General features: G+C 39.6%; 1 long non-coding RNA gene across 1 annotated transcript in view; it reads right to left on the bottom strand.

Annotated features, from left to right (window-relative positions):
- LOC148224352 (uncharacterized) overlaps positions 1-24,611 on the bottom strand; it is a 43,493-nt gene that overhangs the window by 7,387 nt on the left and 11,495 nt on the right. The window contains exon 2 of the long non-coding RNA XR_015802867.1: positions 3,131-3,234. This is a non-coding gene — a long non-coding RNA (uncharacterized LOC148224352). The remainder of the gene's footprint in view (positions 1-3,130; positions 3,235-24,611) is intronic.

The raw sequence follows: 24,611 nt of genomic DNA, 5'->3' as shown, positions 1-24,611 counted from the left end.
AAGATACTGTCCTTATTATTAAATGTCCTGCAGCTGCTTTCATTAAAAATCTCAATATTTATGCTCTGGGAGGTGCTGAAGTGAAGTCTTGCTTAAGAGCAGAAATGTAAACAACATTATACCTCCCTTCAGCAGGAACTACTCACACACCTGTCCTTTTTGGAAGAGTTTCAGTTTAATATTTTTATTTCCCTCTCTTTCTGAAGTCAGTAGGTTAAGGGCTGGGGTTTTTTGTGTTTTGGTTGGGGTTTTTATCCTTTTTGATACATATGCCAGCTACACCTTTCCTCTAATCCTTACTTGATCTGAGGGTGGGCATATCAAGTCACAGGAGTGTTCAGTGACCTCAGGGCATAGTGAATATTTTGCATGCTCTACCTACTTCCACTTCATTACCTGCTGTTATCTTAGGCCCAACTATCACCTCAGACTTGCCAAGTGTTAGGTATGTGACATGGCACATATTTTCCCACAATGTCCTGCTCTTCCTCTCAGAACTTAGTACCTCACTCAAGCACGGGAAACACCTCATTGCACGCCAGCACATTGACAGCAGGAGTGAGTATCAGAAAATTGGCAATACCCAATGCCTGGAGTCTCCAAGTTCCATTGTAGCACAACTAAGTCTGACTCACTGCATTTTTCATTGTCCCTCTAGGATTTGCAGGTATCCATATGTGCTCCTCAATACGTGTTTGCAAATGAAGGTATAGGACAAATCGTGGAGTGAGGCTGGTGCTCCATTCCAACGTCCCTCGGTTGACACTTTTCTCCATGGTAAACCAAGGAGTCATAAATTTCAGTAGATTTTATTTTAAAAAAGGCTTCCAGCAACCAAGTTTCTCCTGCCACCACAGTCCTACCATCAGCACAAAGCTAGGTTCCTGCCTTCTGGGAGACAGCTTGGAGTCACTGACCAGCTGAGAGCACTCTGAGTCCTCTCAGGCCTCTGGCGCTTCTCACCATCACTTGACATAGTTCAAGTACAGACAGGGACAGGGACAGTGCCAGGGCAATGATAACAGGACGCTGAAGCACTTTGTAAAGGTTGTGATATGTCTTTGGTAATGCATTTTCAAGCTTCTGTAAAGACAGCAAAGCATAAACAGGCTTCGTCAATAATGTTGAACCCTAGAAGCAAAACGTTTATAGAACAAACGGTACCGTGGCACGTGGCTAAATTCCACAAATATCACATCTGTTAATAGAAATAATGGGGCATATCAGCTCCTTGGAAATGGAAGTGTTTCCTCTGTGTTGTGAGTGATACCTGAAGATTAGGGGAAACTTGTGTGCCTTAGAGCTGGAGCTGTAGGAAGGGGATTTCATTAGAGCATCCTAGAGACAACCCAGCCACTCTCCCTGCTCTGCAAATGCTTCCCTACATTTTAGTTAGTTACCTAATCTTATGGTAAGGGACTTCTGCAGTTAATATTCAGTAATCTCATTAATCTAAGTTTAAGAACACTACAAGGTCAGAAATAAGTTTTATATATTGAAAAGTTTGTGGTATGTCCCAAATTCTTCCCTTACTAGTCAGGATCCTCACATGAGTGAGCGACATAAGCATGGCTTTGGAGATTTTACACAACAGATGCATAGGCCAGGCACTAAGTGAAGATGCAAAATATCACTCTTTTCAAACCAATTATCTAAAATGCTCTAAATTCTGTCACTGAAAAATGTTGCAGTGAAGCACAACCAGACTTAGATCACAACATCATGGATATACTTCCAACACATCATTCTGTTACTTAACAGGCATAAAAGAAGAATTGTTTGCCAGTGGTGAGCTGCCCGTCTATACAACATATTGGCAATGCTTTAAGTCAAGCACTAGAAACCATCTGAACTTGGTCTGTGTTACTGCTTCCAGTGCTAACAGTACTGCTATGGTGGAGGAATTTTCCAGGGTGAGGGGGAAGAGGGAGAGGCTACTGCTGGCATAAGCCTTACATTAGCAGTGAATGCAATAGGCTAGAAAAATATTTCTCATAACCCTTTTAAGACAATGAATAGCAGCTGTCATATGCCAGTTCTGACATACCTTTACTGAAAGGTGAGTAAAACTAACCAGTTTTATGCAACTTTCTCATATAAAATAACTAATTTCTAAGAATCTGATTAGAGTGCATCTTAAAAATAATAATAAAAAATTAAATTTGGGTTACCTCCAAAGTGATACGGAAAAAAACCCCTTCCTTTAAATTATATTCCTGCAAAACAGATTTCACTGTATTTTTTTTCAGTGAAGAGAAAGGAAGTAAATAAATAAGCAAACTAACAAATCAAAAACTGAAATGTCACCAAGATGTTTTCCCAGTGGTATCTGATAGAAAGTTTGAAGCTGGCAAGCAGAAAACTTTCATAAGAAACATCTGCTAAGTTTAACTGTTAGGTCTACTATTACAAAGATGATGGTTTGGCTTATGTTCTGTTTCAGAAATATTATTTAAAGCAATTGACAGAAATTTCCTGCCACAAGAAGGGAAGGAAACCTTTTAAAAGCTGTCACTGTCTGCCATATAAATAAATATTAAGTGATTAAGTATAGCATTTATCTATCAGCCATAACCATAAGAAATTTAATCCACTGCAGACTGCAAAGGACATCTGTAAAGATAAGGAGAATGACATCATTCTCCAATTATCAATAATGGTTTTAGGCCATCAATAAATTCTGAAAGAAAAATTCTGTATTGTGCTGATTTGGCACTGCACATCACAGCAAAGTGAGAAATATTTAATATATAAATAATATTTAATATATACATATATACAGACACATGCACATACAAGCATGGACACAAACTGAGCAACACTCGTTGCTAAAAACTATGAAGAATATTTGAGAAGAGCTTGATTTGCTACTGTATGTGTCCCATCTTATGCCCTATGACCCCCATGTTAGAGAGGAATTGTACAGCAGTCTAGACATTCCTATGGATGTCCAAAGTGCTTAAATCCTGTGGCTTTGCTACAGGTTTGGAGATAACGTTTGGGCAATCAGGAAGTCTAAATTATTCTGAAATGGGGAAGAAGAAACTGGATATAAGGACATCTCATGCAGAAAACTTTTCCTTATTTTACTTTTAGGTATTTTTAAAATGTAGCAAGTCTATTAACTTACCTGAATCTGAGAACAATTCATGCTGTTTGTGAGCTGCACAGGGGAGCTGTCCTGACATGAAACACTGCACATCACAAGATACCGAGGAAGGGCGTCTTCTTTCTCTGTCAAAAAGATAAACTAAATTTTGATAATTTGAACATAAAATGTTAGTCAAGGAATTAAAAACATCCCTATTCTGCTTCACTTCTTTTTTTCTTTTTGAGGGTAGGGTCCTTGAAGAATCAGTCTTTATTGATCACCATATAGAGTAACTTTCAATTCTGTGTTTAATCATAGAAAAACTATTTTAATATATTTTTATATAATTTAAATAATGGTTTTATTTGTTATTTCTGTCATTATTTTCTTCTTTTTAAAAAAGTCAACATTAAGATAAAGTCCATACATAAAAATCATAGTGTTCCAAGCCAAGTACTTTCCATGTCACAGTTCATGTAAGAATTATTTTCTTCTCAGACAAATTACATCAATTCATAAAGGCCAGGAGATTCCTGAACAACAGCAAATACAGTATTATTAGAAGGTAATTTCTTTAGAACTAGAGGGCAATCAGGAGCTAATATTCAACAATGTTCCCCCTTAGGGTACAAACTTTTAGTTACATTTTAGAAGGAGAGCAAGCTGTAAAAAACAGATTAAAACATTGCTTTTCAAAACCTACAGACCTCAGTTTCAAGAAGCTAATTACTTAAAGCCTTGCTTCAGAAACTAAAGCTGAAATTAGCCCATGACCCTGCGATGTGCTTCATTACCCCATGACCAAACACTGCTCTGAGGTTCAAACCAGGCACAGTAAACCTGGTATAGAGCAATTGCTGTCTACAAGTCAATGCATGCAATCTCTTTCACAGCCAAAAATTATTATCCCATAATTTTTTTTTTCTTCTTAAACTTACCTGTTTTTGGAGATTTACCATGTCCCCAGGGGGTTTTAATTGCTTTAAATTTAAATTTAAATTGTTTTAAAAAGCTCCTAGAGGCTCTAGGAGATTCTGAGCATCCCCTAATATCTCAACAAAGTAAGGGTTTTCAGACTTTTAAAGGACCGGGGTGAAAGTATAACCAATAATGAAATCATGATTCAAGCATTCCCAGTGTCTCAACTTGAGAGAAGTAGTACTGTCAATGTCACAAATACCAACTTTTATTTTAACACTGAACACACAGAATTATGCTCTCTCTATATAACTATATCAGAAACATTAAAATGCCTGAGACACTCCAATAAAGGTTTTCATACACTCAATGCCAAAACTGAATAATGAAAAAAAATAATAATTAAAAGAAAATAAATAAATCGCATTTTTTAAACTACTGGAATAGAAAATTTGCTTTCATAGTCTGACATTTATACTTGAAAACTTTAAGTGCAAGCAATGAAAATATGCCAAGAACAATAAAAAGAATGAAAAGGCAAATACTAAAAAAGAAATGAACCCTGTTTTGCCTTTTAATAAATGAAGTAAGGTTTTTAGTATGGGTGAAGCATTCCCTCCACAAATGTATGAGCCAAATATCCAAGTAAACTATATAAGAGAAGGAAGAAGAAAACAGTTCCTTAATGAAGAAAACAGTTCCTTAATGACTTATTATTTCATTAACATGCATCAATCATTTGTAAAACATAAACATTTTCTTGGGACCTCAAATGTGGTATCACCAGTAAGTTGTAATATGTTTATAATGTTTATTTCTCAGTGACCTGAAAGATCTTGCTTTAATTTTTGTCTCTCTATTTCTTTCTTCATACATCACATTTGGTTATCATACTGAATAAACAGAGCAGAAAGCACAAGACTTACTGTTTTCTTTTATAAATTCAGAAATGTTTCTAAGGGTTGGTCCTACAGGTTTCTGTCCCAAAGCTTTACAAGACTAGGTAGGCATTGCAAGAGGAACTTAATGAACCTTTTTATTTTTTTTCTCAGCTCAGGTCTGTTTATTTTCAGCCACAGCCTCTGACCTGCTTGCTTTGCAATGTGTGGAAGTTACAATCATCAAAGCAGTTTCAGCAATACCTTCATGAGTTTCCAGACCTAATTTCTTCATGTGGAGGAAACGGTATGTTTTCTTTAAGCAGCTGCACTTTTTGTACTAAGATTAGCTTTATTTGTGCAGTGATTAGGAATGGCACTCCATCTTCCTAATCAAAGATGGGATGTTCATTTTCAGTTCCTATGCTTGTTAATGATGGCCAAAATTGTGGCAGTCGATTACCCAGGTTTAGGGCTCTGCCTATTACTAATATCTTAGTCTTGCTGAGACAAACTAACCAAAATAAAATCAGTTCAAGTCTTAATGGAAAGGAATTAAGAAAGGCAGTGCCTCTGAAAAAAAGAGGTTTGCTCTAGGCTTGCAGCTGGTTCTTCTTCAGGCCAAGAGCTGACATCACAGTGGACTTCACAGATTGAAGGTGCTGGCTAGGCAAGGAGGAGGGATGAGCTGGCACTAAGAGTGGCCAGAGAGGAGCTCTGGGCAGCCAGGTGGTGTAGCAGGTAGCAGGCTTCCCTTCTAACCTGGGGCAGAGCCAGACCTACAAGCAGGTCAAGCTAAGCTGTGGCTCTTTTCTGTTTAGGCCACTTCTTTGGATACATCTTTGGCAAATAAACATGACTTTGTTTTGGAGAAGCTGTTTTCTGAGTCACTTTAATTAACTGCTGTCACAACAGAGATAAAGGGTGTGTATGTGCCAAATCCAGTTGGTCCTGTTGAGTTAACCCTGCTGCTAAGCAGGAAAGTTGAAGCCTTGAGATGCAATCTGAAATTGGGAGCATGTGTGATTCCCCCAAGAGGGACGAGATAGCCAGGATCATCTGCAACCCAAAGGTTGCCTCAGTGGGAGACAAAAATAGGTCACCTTTCTGGATGACCACACCTGCTCTCAGGAAAGAAGGGGCCTCTCTTTAGACGAGAGAAGAAAAAAAGTTTCCTCTTCTTAAAAGATGGGAAGCTGAAGAGAAGACTGTCTTCTCTACGAACTAGAAAGGAAGGCAAGAAAAGGTGTTTCTATTCATCTGTCAATTGGTTATTAAAATGACAATCCATTGTGATTACATAATGGATTATTGTCCTAGAAACGTAACTTTTGCAGGTGTCAGCAACACAGGGAGTGTGAGAAAGAATCAGCATGGTGCAAACCAGAACACTATGCAATGGGCAGGGACAGGTGACACAAAAAGGCAGAAAGCCTTTGTCTACTGCACTGATGACACCTTTTAGAATTTCCTGGGTTTACTTGAAATTAAATTAAATTAAATTAAATTAAATTTTTAAAAAAAGTTTTTCAAAGATGAAGCCAAAACTAACTATTCAGAGAACTGACCATAGATCTCTGTACTTCCATAGGAACAAGTAAAGTTATTTCTCTGTCTTTTCCTGGTATGTTCCTCTATCCCATTAGTGGCATACACTTGGGTTTTCCCAGGACCTGAGGACTCTGTGTGGGATGGTGGGACCATCAGAGTCATTAGAAGAATATGAAGATTATTTCTACCAAGCAATGGTACATGAAGTGCCAAGACCTTTGCCATCTCCATGGAGATCAGTGACACGTAAGAATGCTCTATGTCTCACTGGGAATGCTGATGTCCGCCCTCAACATTTTCATTGACAGAAAGGAGGCTGCTGGTTTTCAGCCAGCTCTGTGCCTTCTAAATTCTGTGAGGGCCTCTCTATTCAATCTCATAGAAAAGTTAGTCTCCTCATCTGGGACAGCAAACTGCATGAAGCTTTTCAGTTCTGTAGGCAAGCATGAATTTTGCACCCCTAAGTAGGAGAGACCAAAGCTACTTCTATGGAGGAAGGTGTGGTGAAAGACACAGAAAACATAGGGAAACTAGAGGGAAATTAGGAGAAGACAAGAAGAGTAGAAGCTCAGAAAGCCAATGCTTTCTGCTTTGCTGCTCCTGTTCTCACAGAAGGTGTGGAGGTGGGGTTAACCCTTTTGACATCACTGCTACCCTAGATGCCCTGATCTTTTGCTGGGACAACAGCACTGTTAGTCTGGTTTTCAGAACTCTCTGCCACCCCATCAATCTGCCATGGCAGCAGCCTGATTTGCCTTTGCCTCAAGCCAGTCTGATTCCCTTTTAGTCAGCACCTGTCAGCATGTGCGCCTTGCTACTTTTTTTTTTTTTTTTAAGAGAAATATTTTCCCTTAATAACTGGATTTCAAAAGCTGGAGCTTTTACAATAAGCTGATAGTACAACGTTTTCAACAAAGCCTAGATAGCTGGCAATTTCACTTAGACCATAGATTCAAACCTATGCAGATGGTTTTTAGTGGGATCAGAAAGCGATTTTTTTTGATATAGCTTTTGGAAAGGGTTAAAACTTTGTGTTTGAAAAATTATATTAACTATAAATGATTAGAGCTGCTAATTGTCACTGAACTTCCTTATGTAACTGTGTCCAAACATCAATGTCTTGTTGTTCAAGCGTATGCTTCTGCAAATTTGTGTTGTTTTGCTAATTGAGTTTTGTCTTTATTTGGCTAAAACTTGTTGTGACTGGAACAGTTATTCCGGGGCTGTACAGAAGCCAAAATATGGAGGCTTGATTCCAGCTGGGAACTATAATTGATATTACTATCTACAATGCAAATAACTGCAACTCAGTGTACTTCCTTTTCAGTAGGTTTTTCTTGGCAGGATGAGTCGACCCTTACTGTTGAATTATTCATTTTCTCCCCACTTAAAATATATAGCCCATTTCTTTATTCCACTAACATGATAGTCTGTTCAAGAGCTTAGCCAAATAAGGCCCAGTTCATGCATATTTTGAACCTGATTAAAACACCTCATTGGGACCTGCATAATATCAAAAAATTACTCCGTCAAATTTTGTAAACTGATAGCAAACTACACATTAACAAATCGGTTAATTATATGAAGATCACAAATTCGGTATGACTTGCCCGTGAGTCTTGTGTAACCTGGATGCAAACAAACTATAAGCAAAGTAATAAATCTACTTGCTCAGTATAAACAAACCTGAGGTGAAGAGACTACAAATTAGGCAAAAAAAGAGGAACACACACTGGTTACAGGCGGAGGGGTAGCAGGAAGATGATGTGCTCGCCCACGCGCTCGCCAGAGCATTTGCCTCAGCAGCATCCCAGCTACCACTGGCAGAGTTCAGAGGCTCGGTTCCAAACTGCTCCTTCAGGGTGAGCTTCATTCCTCCAGAACAGAGAGACAGCACTGCCACTCCTGTAAGGAGATAGGCTCCCAGTCTTCAGGAAGGGAAAGGTTCTTCTAAAAAATGACCATCGGTACGGCTACTAAACTTCCTTCTCTGAGTGCTACTGGCTTCAACAAAACTGGTAAAATTTGCTGAAAACTAACCAGTTTTCATAGTAATTGCCATTATCTCCTCAGATAGTGTCATTGGACAATAGGTGATCTCTCCACAGAGTAGGAGGTGACCCCAATTTAGCTTCACATATGCCTATGAAATGGAATTTCTGCCTCTATGGGCTCAGTTTTATCTGTAGGAATCTCTCTGAATGCAGGGCATTTGCCTGCAATTTTATTTCCAGTGAAATAGAAATTAACTTTTACAATTTTCTTAGACTGCTTATTGTAAAACTTTACAAAGGGAAGGCCTTGTAAAGTCATGGCTCAGGCCTGTTATTTCAGCTAAATAGAAAAGGACTGTGGGAAAGACTCAGCTGAATTAGGGGTAGAAACACAAGTTATGCAACTACCATATGTTCATTGCAATGTCTGGTGGTTGGTTGAATTATGTTTGTTGTATGTTTTAAAACCATGCAACAGATAATGGGCTAACTGCTTAAAAATGCCTGGTTTTTGCAATAAAGCAGTTCTCCTTTGCACCTGCATGGGGACTCTGCATCACTACAGACCTTCCCACAGCTTATAGACAGTCTGGGGAAGAAGGATTTCTGTTCCACTACATGAGGGATATTCTGCTGTGTCTTTTTGTTTCCAGTTGCTAAATGGTAGAGGTAAACTACATTTGGATTATAGTACATACTACATTGCATTATATTTCATAATTAGCAGCTAAAATGTACCTCTAATTCTTTACAGGAAATCCAGCATTCTTCTAGCCATAGGATGTTACATGATTGAAAATTAATTGGACCATCACAATGAAAGTAGGAAACATTCAAGGAGACAGTGTTGGGTAGTACTGAGTACTGAGAGAACTGAGAGTAACTGAGAGAACACATAAAGAGCACTCCAGTGGATGTCCCTCCCATCACAGCAGAGGTCAAAGGGAAATTTGGCAGAGCATCCTTGGTCCTCTCCAAACTGCAAGTCCCCAACATTCCAGATGCCAATCACAATGCTTCTGTCTCACAGATTCTCTCTCCAGCTTCTCACACTCCAGAAAGCCCAAGAGATCAAATGTCACCATTGCTCTTTCTTCAGAATCTCCCAGTATTTCCCAAGCTGAATAGCCAGCCTTGTACTCCTCTTTTTCAAATGTTCCTCCTATATATAACTTCGCCATCTCCAAAACTCTTCCTTCTCCAACTCATCCTAAGCTCACTCACCCTGTGTATCCTATTTCATTCTCCTTCTCGGCCTAATGCACTCCCACTTTTCAGCTTCCCAATCCTTACTTCAGTTCTGTTTTTTCTCTGACCTGCTGCCCTCAGTTCTACCTCAAAACACCTCCAACACCTTTTTTCCCTCACAGCTTTGGGTGTTCCTATTTCTCTCACTTCCCAGGTCCTTCTCCTCTGTTGTAAAGCCCCCAGCTGGAGGTTCTACATTTGCAGTATGTGAGTGAGGTGCTCATCTTCAGCCTGTTATATTGTCCCTAGCCATTGGCACTTCCTTCTATCTGTCTGAGAACAGCCTGGTATTCCCAAACTTGCTTTATCTGGGTAAGACTGTCAATAAATAATAAATAAATAGAATGCAGGAACGAAAATATTAATTGTTAACCCCAATGGGACATAAAGGATAGAAAAGAATGACCGATCTGAGAAAAAAATTACCGTGTGTTAGCCAGAGGAATGTGTAGACAGTGGTTCATTTCATCAGGAAGTTCTCCTGATGAAGCAAAGCAGGACCCCTGAAGTCGATGCTTCAGGGAAAGGAAACAGCTGAGGAAAATAGCTCCTAGTTAGATATTAGTGTGTACCTGTTTCTAGTATGCTGGCAAGTCAGAAGTTACACTCAGATTTATTTGGGCAGCGCCAGCTCTGAAAGGAGAAGTGTCCAGGCAAGGCTTTGCTTCTGCATTCCTTTTCTTATTATACTAAAACATCCTTGCCCATGAAAGCCTTCCCCTGTGGTGGTCAACACAAAATAAATGCAAGGCAAGAAGAGCAAAGGCTCTGGGGACTTCCCTCCTTCTGGCTGTCAAGTCATAAGTCTGTCCCTTCCTTGAGCCCTTTTGCTTTCATAGGAGATCCCAAAGAATTAATGCTCAAGTTGCCCTTTTGGTGCCTGACCTTGAAGCTTCCATTTGCAGGTTTCCTTCTTTTCTTGGCCAGAACAGCTCTCCTCATTCCTTTTTCTTCATTCACTGATTTGCCCTGACAAGTGCTGGACATTTGTGGGTAGTGAAAGTTGAGGACCCTGACAACAACATGCCTAGAATGTCTTCACAGAGCTTTGCTAAGACAAAGATGTTGCTGACACTACTGCATCATGTATGCATACCCCAAATTTCTTGTCAAATTAGAGCTTCTACACTCAAAGCTACAAAGAAAGAGAGGCAATTAGCTTTGCAGAGTGGTTTAGTGCCACATGTTATGACAAAAAATTGTACATCTGTTAGGTTTTAAGTCTTACTGGATCATTAAGCCCAGCCCATCTAATCCTATATATCAGAATATATTTCTTCTGCAAAGAAGAAATCTGGATCTCTTCCTCTGTGGCAGTGTGAGTGCTATCAGGCCTGCCACAGTGCTAGAAATTAATGGGTGAACATTCCAGCAGTTTGCATGCAAGATCAAGATTCAGAAGGTCTCCATGGGATGCATCAAGAAAGTGAATACATGTTCATTCTAAATTTCCATGTCTAAATTCTGCCACATGAAATTCCATAGCTCTCCCACACGTCCATTGACATCTCTGGAAATCTTTAGCTAATAAATCTGTTACTCTTCTGTAATAATTTCAGTGAATAATGAGGTGATTGTACTACTGAAAAAATCAAGGTAACTGGCAGAAAGTTTTGAAGCAAATTTTTAAACTTCACTAGAGCATGTTGAGCAGGAAGAAACAATCAAAAGACAAAGCACATTAGAGAAACCCAACACATATATCCACTGGAAATGCTATGCTCTATCCCACTCTCATTTAACTTCATTTTACTCCTGAAAAAGAGTATTGAAAGTGGGAAAAGGGTTTTAGAAGTTTAGAGGTGGTTTGAGATACCACAAGGTAACAGACACTGTGACTGAACAGCACTTTTCAGCATGAGTGCCATGCTTCCTTCATAATAATCTCACTCAGTCTGTGTTTGAATACCATTACACCATGAACATTTCCTACCCTGCACCTGCATTATCTGCCTAGGAGAATATTTCATTCCAGTCGTACATAGACACTAAATAAAAATGCACAAGGGAAGCACTTCAAGTAATTTGAAAAGCATTTTGGGGGAGAACTGCCTAACCCCCAGGAATAAGATCCAAGAGTGAGAAACTCTTTCTCTTACAAGGTTTTTTGCTGGAAAGGCAGAAGCAGAGAACATTCTTCTTTTAGTAATCATTTTAGCTCTAGTGTTTCAACCTTGACCTCTGAAGAAAGGGCAATGAGAGAAAAACTAAGCCAATCTATTTCTTCATTGGTAAATTACTTACTCATTAATTTTATAGTGGAAATATCTGAGATTGTTTACAAGGATCCAGTACTACAGAGATTTTTTAAAAAATCCCCAGATTCTGTTTTCAAAAAGGAGCACAGTTTTGTAGCATTTGGCCAACATTTTCGAGATTAGGTGCCTGGTGGTAAGCACTTAACATCAGGGGCCTGGTTGTCTGAGCTGTTGATTGTTACACAAATCTCACTGTGCCTGTGCCTTGCTGTGCCTCTTGCCATTCCTGGAAACCAGACTGCTTATCCCTATACATCGACATTGAATGTGTGTCTCTGACCCAAGGTACTTGAGTCTGAAGGGGTTTCTCTCATGCCTCCACACCTGAAAAATTCAAGGGTGAGAACCAGGTGTACCTGTTCATTCCTTGACCTTGCTAGTTTGCTTCCCAAGCTTATTGAAAATGTTCCTGAAGTTCAGCAATTAGTGAATTGCAAGTACATACCACAAACCTACCAAGGGCTCCAGCCATCCAAAACACTGCTTGCATGTTCAGAGCTGCTTTGCTAAAGCAAATAGTAGTACAATGTAAATAGCAGTGGCAGATATTAGCTACCACTTTCAGACATTTAAAGCTCATGAACTCCATCAGCCATTTAAACAAGCACAGAAATGTTTCCTTTACAGCTACTGTACACAGAACTCCAGACTTTCAATGCATGCACGCAACAAATGTGATCTCCTGTATCTGCATGGACTATGTGCAACTGCTCACAATCTTCGTTCTGTTTACATTTTTCATATTTTCCTTTAGGACTGAATCCCATTTTTTCTTGAGTATTCTTAACATGTATTTATGATATCTGTCTCTGCATTTTTTCAGCCCCTCGACTCATCACATTTTGTTCACCACAATACCAATTATCAGCATTACTTCAGAATTGTTTTCCTCCTCCCTTTCATATGCTCTTCACAGGGTAACTTACCTCAGTGTCTCAACAGAGCCAGTGTCTCCCAGAGAACACAGCCAGGCTATGCAGCCAAATGGGTTTAGGGGAATCATTCTGCACAAATTCTGAAATTGACTTCAGCTAGTAGTTTCATAGTGAAATGATTAATACGAGGCTTCTTGTCTCTCAATACAATCTTAGCAATGCCTGGGCAGTATGATCTACTATCAATTCCTTTCACTTCATTCTCATACAGAAAAGTAAGGCTTGGATGGTCAGAAACATCCATTGTAATACCTTGGGACTTCGTGTCACAGAAGATGTCACTAAATTAATATAAAATAAAATGGCAGAGAGTGAAAAAATACATAAGGTATATTTCTCAGTCAAATCAATATTTCCTTAACTTAAGCAGTTAAGAAATGCAGCTATCCTATAAAGTTTTTTTCTCCTCCTTGGGATTCCAAACTTTTTCAACATTGAATACGTACAAGATTATATTAAGGCTTTTAACTGCTTAGAACTTTTGCTCTATCCTATTCATGTCCATGCAAGGGTTTTTGTGAAGAAACAGATCTGGTTGAGGGAAGTTCAGTACTATTACAGTGGCATAAGAGCCTATTCCAAAATAATAAACACTTAGAAAGGATAAAATTATGCAAGTACAAAGCACTCTGTAAACATATTTTAATCCTCAGATGTTCCTGTGCCAGTTTTCCCTCCCCTCTTTATAAACCAGTCTGTCCAAGGCCACACAACAAGTCAATAGCTGAGCCAAAACTTCCTTCTGATGCTTGAATTCCAGTTTTGAAACCAAAATGTATCTATTCTCTTTTATACTTCACCTCTCTTTCCACACTGTGACCACTACTCAAATCCCTCCTTTACTAAAGAATGTAGAAAGGTTATTGAAGCCTTTTCACCCCTGTGCCCAGCAAATCCAGTCCTTGGGCAGCCAAGGAGCTTTGCAGAACTTGGTGCGTTAGAGTTTTGCAGTCTCCACAGTTCAAAATAACTTTAACCCCAGCAGACATCAGATATGAATTTCTTTTTCCATATCTGAATGGCATCTGGATTCACACAAATTCTATCCCCTTAGCAACAGTTTTGTTTGGTGACTTGCAGAGGGACAAGCAACTTTAGGGAGAACAGACTCTCAAGAACACAAGCAAGCAGTAATAAACTAATAAAGCTGCCAGAAAGGCAACTACAGCATTTCCCAGGTTGGAGACATGTCTAGGTTCACAGTCATGCTGTTATCTTCAAAGACAAAGTCACTTGATTGTTTCTATTCCTTCATCATAGCAACAGCTTCCTTTCCTCCCAGTTCAGCAATGACATCTTGCATCCTCCCTATCCATAAAATACACCCTGCCTCTAGCATTGTGCTGATGAAGAATTCTGCTTTCCTGATTGATTGCCAGCCAAGACTGCTCAGATGCAAGTGAGGGTGATTCAAGCTTTTGGATAAACAGTCTTAAGTTCCTGCATACCTGAATCTGAGCCAGATTCCTGCAGTAGCATTGCTCACTAGAGCTAGCTACCATCTCCAGATCCCAAACAGTATTTGAACTAAGCTCTCTGAAAAGGATGTCAGATATATCATTAGTACAAATAGACAACAATTTCCAGCTTTGAGTCTTTGGTAACATATAAGGCTGCACACTTCTTTTCTGTATTTATAATACAGACGTTTTGTTTAACTAACATTCGTCTACTTCATGTATCAATGGCACATATTTTGATAAATGAAAAGCATTGATGTGCTGCCTTTTGATGAAGCAGCTGGGGTATCTAGCTTCAATTTAGCCTCACTCCTATCAAAGACTCCTTTAATTCTAACCACAACTGCACAGAAATAAAGAAGATTATTTATTTTGTTACTCTTGGAGGGGATCACAAGCTCTCTCAGCTTCCTAGCATATTTGTTGCATTTTCTTTCTCCACTGTTCTTTTTTCCCAAATCCTTATCTAAAGTACACTTATTGCACATCTCAGCTAGACAAGGTGAAAGCTGTTTGCACTCCTTCTGTGGTCCCAAGGCAGAAAAAAGCTTTACAACTCGTGCCTATAGGCACGAGTAGGACATGTTTTCTAGAGGAAACTTTATTGCTTGGTGCAATCATTTTTGCACGAGCACAACACAAGGAAACCACGTAGTCTTTCATTCCCTTGTACTTGGCACTGGTGAGGCCACATCTCAAAACCTGTGTTGAGTTTTGGACCCAAAAAGAAAGACAATGCGGCACTGGAGCACGTCCAGAGAAGAGAAAGTAAGTTGTTGAAGGGTCTGGAGCACAAGTCCTTTGAGGAGCAGGTGAGGCAGCTGGAGCTGTTTAGCCTGGAGAAAAGGAGGCTCAGGAGAGACCTTATCACTCTCTACAATACCTGAAAGGAAGCTGCAGCCAGGTCGATCGCCTCTCTCAAGTATCAACTGACCGGAGGAAATGGCCTCAGGTTGTGCCAGGGAAGGTTTGGATTGGATATCAGGGAAAATTTCTGTCTGAAAGGATGATCAGGCATTGGAAGAGGTTGCCCAGGGAAGTGCTCAAAAGGCGAGTGTGACACTTGGGGAAATGGTGAATAAGGTGGTGCTAGGTTAATTGTTGGACTCAATGGTCTTAGAGGTCTTATCCAACTGTAATGATTCTGTGATTTCATGTGTGTGGCAAATACAGGGGGCTGGAAGTGGGAACTCAGTCAGAGCTGAGCTTGTTCTGAGAGACAAGTGAAAAGCAATGCAAGACAAGGCCAAGTATGCTGTGCAAATGCTATTTGGTTTTTTGTGTTTCAAAGGAGGCTGTTCAGAGCTGGGAGATTCAAATGCCACCACAGCTGGTTGTCAAAAGTCAGTAAAATGAAGACTTGGTGTTATCATCAGAGGTGTGGTATCTTCTGCTGCTCTCCTGAAGATTTTGTAACCTCACTTTAAAAATTCATCACCTTTGTGGCACTGTACAGTGGCACTTGACTGAATGGCATCCTTAGTGATTCTTTTTCCCCACTTCCCTTTGTCTGTGAGTAAAGTACTTGATTATTAGTAACTGCAGAATACATTTATCTGAAGAAGGAAAGTGAGGCTTTGAATGATAGGGATGTGATCCACCCTACAGGAGAACAAACTGGACTTAGACATACTTATCTATCTCGTATGGAAAACTTATGCACATACACCACTACTGTAGCTTTATCAGTTTGTGGAGCTAAAGTAAAAGCAAGTCTTTTGGATGGCATGAGATTTACATTGTTGGGGGTTTTAAAGAATGTATTTATTCTCAAAAGACACTTTTATTACGTATTTGAGATAATTTAGTTCAAATTTAAAATCTTGACAGTGGCATGAGGCAGGAGTCACGTCCAGTGTTAATGCTGAAAGATCACTGGCAAGCACAAGCCCATTTAATAAAAAAATGGAAACTTCATGGAGTTCAAGATATCTTCTTATCTTTTGCTGCTGAATGACCGACAAAAAGAAGGGAAGTGACTCACTGTCACTGAAACTAAATGGAAGATTCATACTTTCTTCAGTTATGAGTTTAGCTATAAATTATTCAGGAAAAGTTGTTTCCTGACAAAGAAATTGGCCTTTTGTGTTCACAATGTCCCAGCAATCCTAACAGGTAGCACCTGTATGTAGAGGAAGAAATTGAGATCCATTGCTGAAAATATAATTTGTTGCTATCAATCTATTGAAGGAGGTTGTTCAAAATTATAGCTCTGAAAGTGAAAGAAAATTTCATAAAATCTCAAAGCTTTGTTGCCTCTGCTGTGCATGGATACAATTTTTCAAAAAGATCATATCTAAACTTTATAGAACACTGAAATATAGAATATTTTCTCAGACAACCCTGAGGACTTAAAAAAATGACACCAGGGAATCTACAGCATTTCTTGCAGCAGGTAGACCTCGGGCTATGCCAAAATAATTCAAACTCTTCTTGAAATAATACAGGAATATAATTGAAATAAAATGTAGATGTTAACATAGCCTTTACTTGCTTAAAAGGCCAGTTTTGCATTGAAGTCAGCTGAAATGCAAGATGTCATGAGCATTTTCAGCAGTACAGCACAAGCACTTGAGCTGTTTGAAAGGCACTGGTAGCCAAAACAAGCATAAGAGACTCAGTTCACAGAGTACCTCAAGTACTCAGGGGCCCCCTCCTGCCCTAGAGAAATCACATCACTATTCTACCAGCCCAGCTGAAAGCCATGCTGGGCCCATGCATTAAAGAGCTTCCATCTCTTGTGGAAGCAGGATTCAGCACAATTCACCAGAGAATTTTAAAGGGGTAGAGAGTGATTAATGTTAGAAAGTGATTAATCTTAGCATAAGCTCCTGACGTGCTCAGACACCAGCTGGATGCAGCCATCTGCATGGAGGCTGGCAACAGCTGCTCACAGCCTGGCAGAGGAGCTGCCACAGCACACGGAGGAGCTTGTGCAAATCAGGAGTGGATGCTGAGGGGCTTCTTTCCCTGCTATTCCTCCATGGGGAGAAGGAAATTTGTTGTACTTTGGAAGGGAAGGAGGTATGCTAACCCACTATGAGCTGTTAAAAGAAAAAACAAACCCAAACCAATAAAAAACCAGGAGTACTTTGCAAAACAGTTTGAGCTGTAACTGAGAAAGGAATGAATTTGAGATCCCACGAGTAACTCCTGTAAAGATTTCTCACATCCATCTTTCAAACAGCTCAGATTACTGACCATGAGAGCTGGAGGACATTTTTTGTTCTTCTTATTCTTCTCTCAAATTTATTCTTGAAGTCACATTCCTGAAAATTACATATATCAGGATGCAATAAGAACTCTGCTTCTTTATGTGATACAAACTAAGACAGCAAATCATGATTCAAACAAATGACCAGGAGTACTCGCCTTCACATGTTTCTCTGTCATTGCTCAGAAGAGATGTAACTGAGCAGACCCCACATGGCAAATACCCCCAAGCACTGCAAGGAGACTCTGCTTTCAAACAAGAGGAATCATCTGTTTTGAAGAGAACTTATTTTTTCATTCTCCTCGGCAGTATTTTTTTAAAATCAAGCTATTTTTTAAAAAGCTTCTTTTACTTTTTTTGTCTGTCAATAAAGTTCTTCACGTGAGTATGCTGTCTTGTGAAGAAAATGTTTATCAACTGGATTAATCTAAATTATGCATTTAATTCACAGTGAGACATTAGAGAAAATGGCCCTGTTTTCTGAAGAACTCTCAGAAAATTGACCCACACAGGAAAAAAATAAATTCATGAACTACAGCTTTTTATTTAAGTGCTTCAGCTTGAGAATTCGAGCACTTCAGTTTAGGCTTGTATTTTTCCTTAAATTGAAAGAAATCTGAAGTGTGAAGAGATGTTGCACCCTGGCTAGTGCAAAGCTGTCCAGACCAATTAGTCCTGCTGTACCAAAATACAGCACGTTTTAGCAATCTCCTGGTTTCTCTTTGCTGAAAGCTGTCTATAGTTAGATCTAAAATACCAATAGCTCTTTGCTTTTAAAAAATACCACAAATCGTTATCCTGTGTTAGTACAACCCAGATTTTGCTGCCCCTTGTAGAAGTTCTGGGTTTTTAATGAACCTGCTGTCTCCATGAATACTCTGTGTTCTGCTGACCTGGTGGGGAGCTGCAGTGGTTAGAAACACTCTGAGTGCTCTGGCCACTGCATTGTCTCACCACTCGACAGTCAGGTAACTTAAACCCCCTATTTTAGTCCTCATTTCTACAGAGGAACGCTAACTTTAGATTCCTCTGTCAGAGGGAAGCTCCACTGACTGCAATGCAGTTCTGAGAATGGGAATTTCGCTCACCTCCAACAATTAGACTGAGCTCTCTGCTGAGATCAAAGGTGTCTGGTTGATAAAAAGCTCTCTCCTTGAGGAGTACAGCTCATTTTGGCCAAATAGCATTCAAAAGTGCTGGAAGTACTTGAAGGGACAGCAGCCTAGTTCAATAAAGCACCTAAGCACAGCCCTGGGAGCTGCACTAGTCTTGGGGAGTCCAAGCCACGATGCACACCCCAGCACCTGAGCAGGGTCTGCAGGCAGAGCAGGCAGGGGAGATTTACACAGCCACACAGCTGCTCCCATTCACATCTCCAGAAGCCAGCTCAGAGCCCTACTCAGGAATGATTTAAGGTTCAACTCCAGCCCCTTCCAGCACAGTCATCAGCAGGTGACCTCTCAGTGGGACGCAGCCCTCAGCAAAGGGAGAGCAGAGAGCAAGAGGCAGCAGGTGTCTGAGAAAGCTTCTCAACTCTTACCAGGGTCCATCAGCAGTGACATTATTGGTGACATTACTGAAACAGATCTTGTGCCAAATATAAGGCTCTTAATTGCTGATGTGCATCAAAACAGGGATCCTAAGGAACTAAGTGATAAAAATCAACATAAGTAACCAATTTACTTTTTTTTCTTTTTTCTTGAGGAGATGAAAAGAAAATATTGTGGTTTATGGAATTTTGAGATGGATCTAAATTCAAACCTCACATTGAAGGAACAGATGTCAATGAGAATATACTGTCTTGCCACCCATTATTGCATTTAATAAACCCATATGCACAGCCATATCTGGGAGTTACTTCAGGCTGGGATCTGCCTTTGCAGTTAAGATAGTACAAACTCTTTTCTCTCTGTAAATTATTTTTTATTAAAAATATTTGAAAAAGTTAAAATGCAGTAAGTAGACAAATAAGAAAGAGCATAAGAAATGAAATAATAAATAAAATTCTCTTTTTCTGATATGAAGTCCTACAGGATTTTTCTCACTGAAGAAAGGGGAGGGAGATTAGTGGTAAAGAAGGCTGCTGATAGCAATTTAATACACAGTGTCACAGTATGTTGCTCTCCTCCTCATCCTCCTCCCTCTAGCCTGACTCAACAAGGGCAGCTGCTAATCCTTCCATTTTTAGCACAATGCAAACCTTTCTCTGTTCACTAATCCATCACCACATCAGCAGCATCAGCTGATGTGCAGCCCCTTTTGCCTACAACTGCAAGCCCCAGTAGCCTCTGCCAGCATGCCTGATCCTGTATACATCTCCTGCCTAAAATTCAGTGCCTTGAAAGGTTTGTGGGGAGAGCAAAACACCGACCCTTGAATGGTGCCTCAGGAGAACTTAGGCAGCCTGAGTTTTAGTTTGTTTTCTTTCAAAAGCAGTTCAGCTGAATAGAGCTCAGATTTACAGGACAAAGAGGGAGAAAAAGCCCTGCTAAACTGTCATTAATCTCACTGCAGTGGTGGAAAGAAGTTCCATTTGTGTTCCTAGGGAGGGTCTTTGCTTTATGATCCAGCAAATGCTGGATGCTACAAGGCCGTTTGAACTTGTGCCAAATTCAATAGAGACCCACAGCAGTAGAAAACAAAGTCATTTAATTCTACAGTTAACTAAACTTCTATAAATTGTAGGGATATACTGTACAAATAAATCCACAGCTTTGGCACTTAGACTAGTTTGAATTTGAATCCACCTAAAGTTTTTATAAATAAATCCTAATTTTTTTCATAGACAGTCACATGCAGAGAAGGAAGATCTGTAGAGTCCAGCAAAAATAGTTTTTCTTCGGTCTTCATTCATCTTAAGAGCCTTTTGCACTATTTTGGTAATATAGAGGGCTGAGTACTGATACAGATCTTGCAAGAAAGGACACCTTAATGAAACTGAGGAAGGTACACTTAAGCTGCATGCAACTGTAAGAAGGGCAGACCACCACTAGTTAAAAAAAAAAAAAACCAAACAAGAAAAAAACCCCAACAAAACAAACAAAAATCTCAAAAAATCCAAACAGCTCTACAATACTCTGCACAAGGTAAAAGAAGATTTACATACCAGACCTCACATCCATTTGTTTGGTCCTGAGAAATTGTGGGACACCTTGAATTAGCTGTTACATAATGCATGGCGTAAAACACAGCACATAATTCATTCATACACTTTAAAAGCATTTGAATTTTGAAATCCTCTGTGATATCAATAACATAAGAGGCATTTAATCTTTACAAAGAATGAAATGTTAATCCAAAATTAAATTTATTTTTATTCAGATATAATAGCCTCTGTCCCACATTCAGAATATGGATGGTTCCTCCGTCACCCATTATGTTTTCTCCCAAGGAGAACTGTCCAGGCAGAAAATATCTCCTCTTGTGCTTGCAAACAGCTCACTCAGAAGCAGCAGGACTAATGCACACATGCGAGGACAGGCTGTAGACACATCCCTGCACCTAACACGAGGTAGCTCAAAGCACTTGGAAGCTGCTTCTGCATCTTTGGCAAACCCCCAGTGAAAAAAGTGGGACATGGCCTTGGTACTGATGAGGAGTTTCTCAGCTCCAGGGACAGCATACTGCACATTCCTGCAAGTTGCTTTGCACCATGGCGTGCACTAAAGGTCTTTTGTGACTGCTAAAACCAAAACCCACCCAACCAGGAAAGTGTGCAAAAGTGTCTGAGTGTTGAATTATATCAGCTCTGAGGTGGCACACAATAGCAGTAGTTAGGAACAAAACAATCATAGGAGGCAACTTAATGATGTAATTGGCTTTTGCATTAGGTCAGAGTTGCTACAAACCTCACCCATCTGTGAAGCAGTCAGATTTTCTGGTTGAGTTCAGCTTTATCCAGTAAGCCAAAGGAAAGAGGAGTACAGAGGATGAAGACATAAAAAAATTCTGGCTCTTGGTCTTGGAAGAAACAGGAAACAAGATTACATTGTCTGAGGAACTTCCTACAATATGATTTTGCAAGGCAGTCAGATTCAGCTATCAGCAATACAGAACACTACCCAATTACCTGAGAACAAAAATACTTCCAGTGCAATTTCACCTTCACAGTTCAGCTCGCTGTGTTAAAAAGTGAAAAATAAGGAATAACTCCTTGAGAAAGTGCCAAAAAAGGTCATAACAATAATGTAGAGAGTGAGGTAATACAGCAGGTGTTTGGAAACGTGGCATTCTATTTACAAGCACGGTGCTATCTACTGAAGATTCCATGCAGTAGAGGTTGCCCCAATATGCCCGGGAGTGTAGAAACTGTGCACTTCAGGATCTTATCTCCTCACATTAGACTACATGTGTTACAGAAAATACCATGCTGTCCCCATGCAGGAGGAGGAGGGAGATCCAGATCTTGTCCCATGACTGCAGGAGGGGTGTTCAGCCCATGCACCCAGACTCAGGAGCAGGCATGAGGTTCATGAGCTGAAAATCAGATTAAAACCTGTTTGCTAAAGGCCTCCTCATAGATAACCTTGCACAGAGCCTGGCACCCATGGGCAGTAGTGAGGAAACTCCTCAGTGATTCCACGGGAGGACAGCCACCCCTGGCACAGGAAAGTGATCTCCACACTATATTTGTTATGCAGGGAAAGTGAAGGCAGCCCTGGACAGACACAACAAATACAAAATGGCTTTCTCAACCATTCCTTTAAAAAAGGTTTCATTGTTCTTCTTTAAAGAGAGAGGGGGAAAAAAAGCTTAGAAAGCTTTGCCCACTGGTGTCCTGCACTCTACAGCTGAAAAGCCTCCTTCACTACCAGCAAATGTAGATTATGAATCCACATATGGATGCATTTCCTCAAAACCCAAAGGTGAGTAAAGTCTGCCTCTTCTAGCCAACAAGAAGATGAAGTATCCATGGGTCGATCAGCATTTTAAAAAGGAGCTGGAAGTTTTCAACATGAGCTTTATTTGAATAAGAAACAAAAGCAAGATTTAAATTGAAATTAAATTCAGTGACACAAAAGGCTGGACTCTGATACAAAAAAAACCCCAGTGTGATTCTTAAGAAGACACTGATTCGTGTTTCCTTTCTGGAAAAAAAAGAAATTCTTTATTTCTTAAAATCAGTAGTGGTAGGAACATATAGTCTCAGTAAATAACATTTGTTACTTTTCTCTTTCCTCCACTCCCTTCCCACCCAGTTATATGCTTATAAAGAGAGAGTGATTACAGCAAATTCAATGTCCAGACACTTGAGAGGATGTTGCAGTGAACATAGACCACCCACTAACTTCATCTGCCTTGTTTTCGTAGTCCTGAATTTTTTCAGAGTTTCCACTGCCCTTGATAATGAAAAACATAAGCTTTTTCTTTTCTTTATTAGTTTTTATATACAAAAGGCAAAATGCAAGGGCAGGTCAAGGAGAATTTGTTAAATACCAAAAAATCCAAGACATCCTTACACACATATTGCCTTTCCCCTCAATTTGTGTGAGATCAGTCACAGCACCCTGTTTTCTTTTCTACTTACATTATGGCTTCAAGATCCAAACTGGTTTCTCACTAAGTAAGCTCTCTAAGTTTACTCTCACAAGCCTGCTAGACAATAACCACTGTAACTTTCCTTTCTCACATGAAGCTTACCTCTCTTAAAAGCAAACTACACAGGTAAAGCAGAAGTGAAATTAGCCCAGAAACACAGAAATTTTAGTGTGATTCCATGGGTCAAAGCTCTTATAGAGCCTTCTTCCCAGGGTCCACAAATTCTCTAATAATAAATAATAGTAATAATAAATAATTGCTTGCATAACATAGCTTGCATGCTATCACTACTGTGATCTTGTAGGGGTCTGCAAATGGGATCTTACTGCTGACAGGACAACAGAAAAAGGGACAGTTTAAACTATATTTCACTGTTGAAAAAAAAAAGCCATCTAGATAGGCTGCTTGCTAGTTAACATATTGGCTTTGCTGTTCACTTCCAAAGGTCACCTTCTTCCTGCTGTGGAGCCTTCTGCCACGTATCTGTCCAATCTAACAATTTTTACCAGACAGTTTTTGTCAGATTAGGTTAATTATTAACACAAATCACAAAAACAACCACATCACAAAATTCTTTTATTTTACTTGCAAACTGGGTACATTACTGACAAAAGCTGAACAAGCTTAATCTACCATAAACAGCAGTCATGTGTTACATTTACATGGCTTTTGTTAGCAGTGCTTCAGAAAAACACAAACAGGGATCACTCATCCTTCACTAGACTTAATCAACTTGGAGTTTTTAAATGGTATACAGGAATGGTTTGTAAAGCAAAGGACAGAGCACAACTTTAGTAAAACAGAGAAACCAGGGGAAAAAATGCTTTAAGCAGGTCAGGCATCAACACAAACTGAAATATATTCTGAATCACAGAATAAGTCCCTTATAAACAGGCCCATTTAAGTTTTACTGACTGTAAATGGTCAAGGGCTTTGATTTTCTGCTTCACTGCAAAGGTTCAGACCTACACATCTTATTTTATGAATAGATAAACATCTACCTCAGGGTAAAGCACAGTCCCATAGCTGAAACCTGACAGCCTGAATGCTAGATATCCAGACTTACTGAACTGTATGGATATCTTTACATGGTAATCGGTCTGTAAAAGATACTATGAATTTCCAGTTGTCAAATATTCTTCCCTTGACTTACTATTGAATTGCCTACTGCAATTCTGAAGCTTTCTGTAGAAAAAGGTTGATTTCTCATGGGGAAAGGCAAGCTAAACACCTGAGAAAAAAAAATACCCCACCACCAAAACTCCATCAGCATAGAGACTATATCCTCAGGGAAAATTTCAAAAGTAGACATTCAGAACATTGCCTAATTGAGACCACTTGTAAAAGCAATTATGTTTAAGAACCAGTGCCAGGGGAGCAATTTTTTTTTCTGAGCTAATACCGGGTTTGGGGACATTTTTTGAAGTTTGGGTGGCTTGAGAGTTTTGCTTGATTCATTTTTTTTCCAATAAAAAAGTTTTTCATTATTCTGGATATATTTCCCAAAAGTTTAGTGAAGACAGCAT

This window comes from Sturnus vulgaris, chromosome 3 (assembly GCF_052056855.1).
Source record: "Sturnus vulgaris isolate bStuVul1 chromosome 3, bStuVul1.hap1, whole genome shotgun sequence".
Classification (NCBI taxonomy): Eukaryota; Metazoa; Chordata; class Aves; order Passeriformes; family Sturnidae; genus Sturnus; species Sturnus vulgaris.
Note: the sequence above shows the minus strand (reverse complement) of the source record. Positions and strands in the feature narration are given on the sequence as shown.